Below are 5,700 nucleotides of genomic sequence, written 5' to 3' on the forward strand. Positions count from 1 at the left end.
AAAATCCAAACATGCGTATTAAATATATATCTAAATTTGCATAAGATACTAATATACAATTGTATTTTTTTCTAGGTTAAACTTATATTATTTTGTTAGGAAGCATTTATGATTATTCAACTTTCCACTGTGCATAAACTACAAGAAATCTCATATTTTATTTATGTGAAACAATCTTTAACATAGAGTTAATTAATTTATAATTAAAAGCTATCAAGTTCAAATTAAGATAGGGTTGGTTTTTGTGTTATAATTTGCTTTTCAAAATGTTTTTAAAATTATTTTTTATTTGAAAACATATTAATTGATTTTTTAATATGTTTTATAATTTTAAAATTATGCTTTGTAGTAATTATTTTGTGTTATTTTAAAATTATTTTTTATTTGAAAACATATTAATTGTGTTTTTTTTTATAATTTTAAAATTATTTTGTGTTATAATTTTAAAATTATGCTTTGTAGTAATAAATGAGGTTGATAAATTGTATAAATTTGATTTTATTTTTGTCAAAACTATGTTTATGTGTATTTTAAAAGTGTGTTTGATATAAAAAATTATTAAATTAATATTTTTTAGTTTTTTATGATGATTTTAATATATTAATATTAAAAGTTAAAAAACATATATTTTAATATATCCTGAAGTAATTGTTTTTTTAAATAAACTATCTATCACTGTACTAAACAAAAAATTGCTCAGTAAACATCGTAATAAAATGAGGCAGTATAATGGAGGGGGCCAAAAAACGAGGTGGCCCAGCACGGCACAGACCACACAGTACGTTTTGCCAAATGGCATGACAGAACTAGGGGTCGGATCTCAGTCACCCCATTCATTTCAAAACGCCGGGTATCTCTCCCTCCACCATAGCCGTTTAACATAATGCTCTTCCTTCCATTTACCATTTTCAATTTTTTGTTAACAAAAAACAAAAGCGCATGATCACACTGCTTCGCTCTAAACACTACAATTTCCAATTCCAAATCAGTGTAAAACCAACACTTACAAATACGGTTCTTTACTTCAAAGCTGTATCCAATAGGGTGACGACACCACCGGAAAATCTCTCCACTGTGAGATTATAAAGAAGGGAAATTTCTTGGACTTGTGTGCGAACAACGTTCTTTTAATTTTGTATGTAAAATACGGCTCATAGGCAGATGCAGCTATGCTGTTCGATGAAATGCCTGAGAGATATACGGTGTCGTTTGTTACTTTGATTCAAGGTTATAATCAGCGTTTTAGATCTTACGATGCCATCTGGTTGTTTTCTAGGTTTCATGGAGAAGGTCATGAGCTTAACCCTTTTGTTTTTAGTACTGTTTTGAAGTTGCTTGTTATTGCTGAGTGTACTGAATCGGGGTTTAGTGTCCATGCATGTGTTTGTAAGCTTGCGCCTTTGTGGGTACTGCTTTGATTGATTGTTACTCTGTTTGTGGGTATGCTGAATGTGCAAGACAAGTTTCTGATGCGATTGAATGTAAGGATATGGTTTCTTGGACTGGGATGGTAACTTGTTATGCGGAGAATGAGTGCTTTGAAGAGTCTTTGAAGCATTTGTTTTTTCTGCAGATGAGAATTGTTGGGTTTAAACCAAATAATTTTATTTTTGCGAGTATGTTGAAGGCTTGTGTTGCGTTGGAGGTGTTTGATGTTGGAAAGGCTGTACATGGACATGCTTTTAAAACATCTTATGTGGAAGAATTTTTTTCGGTGTTGAATTGTGGACTTGTATATTAAGTCTGGAGATGTTGATGATGCTTTACGTGTGTTTGAAGAGATGCCTAAAGGTGATGTGATTCCTTGTAGTTTTATGATTGCTCAGTATGCCCAAAGCGAGCATAGTGAAGAGACCATTGCGTTGTTCTGCAAGATGAGGCAAGGTTTGGTGCTTCCTAATCAGATTACGCTTGCTAGTTTGCTGCAAGCATTTGCGAGCTTGGTGGATTTGCAATTCGGGAAGCAAATCCATTACCATATAGTTAAGGTTGGTTTAGATACAAATGTATTTGTATTCAAATGCTCTAATGGACATGCATGCAAGATGTGGAAGAATGGAGAACTCAATGCAACTGTTTGTGGAATCTCGAAATTGTACTGATGTGAGTTGGAATAGGGTGATTGTTGGCTATGTGCAGGCAGGCAATGGTAAGAAGGCATTGAGTTTGTTTAAAGATATGCTTGAATGCCAAGTTCAGGGATCGGAAGTGACATACTCTAGTGTGCTCCATGCATGTTCTGGTATTGCTGCCATGGAACCAGACAGACAGTCATTCATTGCTAGTGAAAACTATTTATGACAAGAACACTGTGGTTGGAAATGCTTTGATAGATATGTATGCCAAGTGTGGAAGCATTAGAGATGCACGTTTAGTGTTTAACATGCTAAGGGAATGTGATCAAGTGTCATGGAGTGCTATGATTGCAGGATATTCTGTGCACGGGCTATGTAGGGAAGCTCTAAAAGCTTTTGAATTGATGCAGGAAACAGAGTGTAAACCAGACAAGGTAACTTTTGTTGGTATCCTGTCAGCATGTAGCAATGCAGGACTTTTCGATAGAGGACAAGCTTATTTTAAATCTATCATAGAAGATTATGGCATTGAACCATGCGCAGAGCACTACATGTATGGTTTGGATTTTTGGGAGATTGGGTCATCTTGATAAGACTGTTAAGTTGGTCAAGGAAATCCCATTTGAGCCTAGTGTTATGGTGTGGCGGTCCTTACTCAGCGCTTGTGTCGTTCATATGATGTTGAACTTGGAAGAATCTCTGCCCGGCGTGTTCTTGAGATAGAACCAGAAGATGAGGCAACATATGCATAATTGTCAAACATATATGCTAATGCAAGGAAGTGGGGAAATGTGGCTTCCATTAGGAAAAGCATGAAAAGGAAAGGAGTCACGAAAGAACCGGGCCTAAGTTGGATTGTGAACCACGGTGGGGTTCATTATTTCTCTGTAGGAGACATTTCACATCCTCACAGAAAATGATTAAGGGGATGCTGGAGTGGTTGAACGTGAAAGCCAGGAATGAAGGTCATGTTCCTGATTGTAGTTCTGTTTTGCTTGATGTGGACGATGTTGATAAGGAACAGTGGTTGTGGGTCCACAGTGAAAGACTAGCTTTAGCATATGGTCTAATTAGAACTCCATCCATATGCCATGTTCACATTATAAAGAATCTCCGTATATGTGCTGGCAGTCATACTGCAATAAAATAAATGTCAGATTGTGCGCTGAGATATCATTATCAGAGATAGGAACCATTTCCATCATTTTCAGGAGGGGATTTACTCTTGTGTCGGCTATTGGTGATTGACTTGCAAATATAGATTTTGATTTTTTTTGGAGCTAGAATTTACATCTCTTTGATAAAGTTCCATATAATGGTGGTTCGCATATTGAGAGGACTAAACTTTCTGCTTTATAGCCATGAAAGCAAATCCATAATAATTTATGTCCGTGCACTGCTAAACTCTGACCACTAAAATGCAGTTGTGCATCAGCCATATGTCAGCTCAGCTGCAAAAGGTACAAAAATAGCGAAACAACCTCTTCTAACTTTTTATGATACAGTTTAGTTTGGGAGTTCGATCATAAGATTTAATTTGTAAACAAACACACATGGTCCTAAATGCAAACAAATGTTGGGTGAATAATTTGTTTATTTTTGGTACCACATTCTTAAAATTGCTAATTGCTTTGTTGGGTGATACTATTTTTGGCCTTTATACTTCTCTGTGGCCTGCAGCTTATATGCACAAAATTAATTGTGTGTGGATTCAAGGAAAATGAGATCGATCGGAGAAATTAATGGTTAGTTAACTCTGCCAGTTAAATCCATGAAATAGCATAATTTGTTTTTTCTAGAAATATGTGGGAAGGACTTAATCTTGCACAGGGACTAGTTCTAGTGTATCTCAGTGGATTGTTTTTTCTATTAATTACAATGAACTGCTAATTTTGTGCACTGGCAATTTTGTGTGCTAATTTATGTTGTAAGAATTGGCAGCTCAACAAGATGCACAAATTTGTGGAAAAGTTTTGACCTCTTATGCTTTCAATAGAATCATCTAAATCAACAAGAGTTAGGAGGTGATGTTTAGTTGAGCAATTTGGTGGTCATGATAATTGGGTTTCAGGAAACGGTATATTTAGAATGCAAAGGGCTTTACTTCTAATAAATTGAGAACTTCATTTATTATCTTAATTGGCTGACTGGATTCAAGCATTATTTTTTGCAGCATGATTGGAAATGTTATCTTTAATTTTGCTTATCATTTTCTGCACAAAAGTGTCAAGTGTTGAATTTTCTTAGAGCTGAACGAGAAAAAAAGATGTTAGAATCTGATATTGTTATTTGGAATGTTCATCATTGACCTCAAATATTCTTGCAGCTTCGGTATTCACAAAGGATGGATTCTTGCCCCTAGAAAATGAAGTGCGTGAGGTTTGGAGGTGTGGCTTTATAAATATCCGTTAATATATTAATTGATCTTCTTGAAGTGGTGTTTTTTAATTGGTTTGGGATAGTTAGCAACTTCTGAACTCTGTATTGAGTGATTGATTTGATGCATCCCCAATTATTCACATCTGCTGGAGAAATTTATTGCCTTTGAGAAGGATGTGGCTTTATAAAAGATGCGTGTCTCTAAGAAAAGTGCTTGACGGATCCTCTTGGATTTTCTCGCTGATCATCCTATTTTGACTAGTCTAGCTGATGAAAGTGCCTCTCAGCTGTCTTTGCTGAGGGACTATATAGTATATACTTACACAAACACTTTAAACTTGCACAAGGGTAAGAGAGTAAGCTGCCTCTTTTCTCTTGAAATATGCTTCAACTTTAGAATTTTGGTTTTGAAAGTGTTTATCTTGTTTGCCTTTTAAAGTTGTTATTGATCATCAGAACTTGTGAACTCATAACATTGAAGCTTGGTACTTTGATGCGCTGCCTTGATATATGTACATGATGCATCTTCCAGGTTTTATTAGGGTAACTGTATCCACTTTCCTTGTTGAGTTGATTTTAGGCCATAAAAACAAGAAGAAAAGGAAGTATTATCACTAAGCAAGTTTCGTGGATGGAGATATTTAATCATTCTTTCTGGTGGTTGGGATCTATACGTATACAATAATACAATAATAAGTTTTTATTGAAGCTTTTGGACTCAGATTGCCTCTCATTTTTTGTTCAAACATAATAAAGTTGGTTTCAAAGCACCGCCTTCGATGGTCTTTTCCAAAGCAGCTATGACGATTTGCAACTAGAATTTTTTCTTCCGAACTTTTGTTACATAAATATGTTACCATGGATCGTCCATGTTTTATGTTGGTTAAATCATCTACTTTTGATTATTGAAGTTGTCCTGGAGAGACTTGGTTGAATTAAGTCATTGTTTATTTTGTGCAATAAACAAAAATGAAGAAATTCCCCAGCACTGTATGTGTGTGGGCATATTTATGAATTAAACAGTTATGGACCATATGAATATTGAAGGGAAAAAAGAAGAATAAGAATGTGAATAACTTTCTCTTATGCTATGGAATTTTACTGATTACGGTTTTTACTATTTCTTTGATATTCTCTGTTTCTTGCACACTTCTTGCTTCTTCTTTTTTTCCACTTTTCTAAAGAGGTTATCGCTACCTAGTTGGAAGAAATAGAAAGGGATGAGAAAGTCAGATTTAAATGGTTT

The 5,700-nt window shown here is 34.9% G+C and overlaps 1 long non-coding RNA gene across 1 annotated transcript; it reads left to right on the forward strand.

Annotated features, from left to right (window-relative positions):
* The first annotated feature begins 748 nt into the window (after positions 1-748).
* Positions 749-5,470, forward strand: LOC112326983 (uncharacterized). Its single transcript, XR_002981051.2, has 2 exons — positions 749-3,535; positions 4,402-5,470. It is a non-coding gene; the product is annotated as an uncharacterized LOC112326983 (long non-coding RNA).
* The last annotated feature ends 230 nt before the right edge of the window (positions 5,471-5,700 follow it).

The sequence above is a fragment of the Populus trichocarpa genome, chromosome 1, assembly GCF_000002775.5.
Source record: "Populus trichocarpa isolate Nisqually-1 chromosome 1, P.trichocarpa_v4.1, whole genome shotgun sequence".
Classification (NCBI taxonomy): domain Eukaryota; kingdom Viridiplantae; phylum Streptophyta; class Magnoliopsida; order Malpighiales; family Salicaceae; genus Populus; species Populus trichocarpa.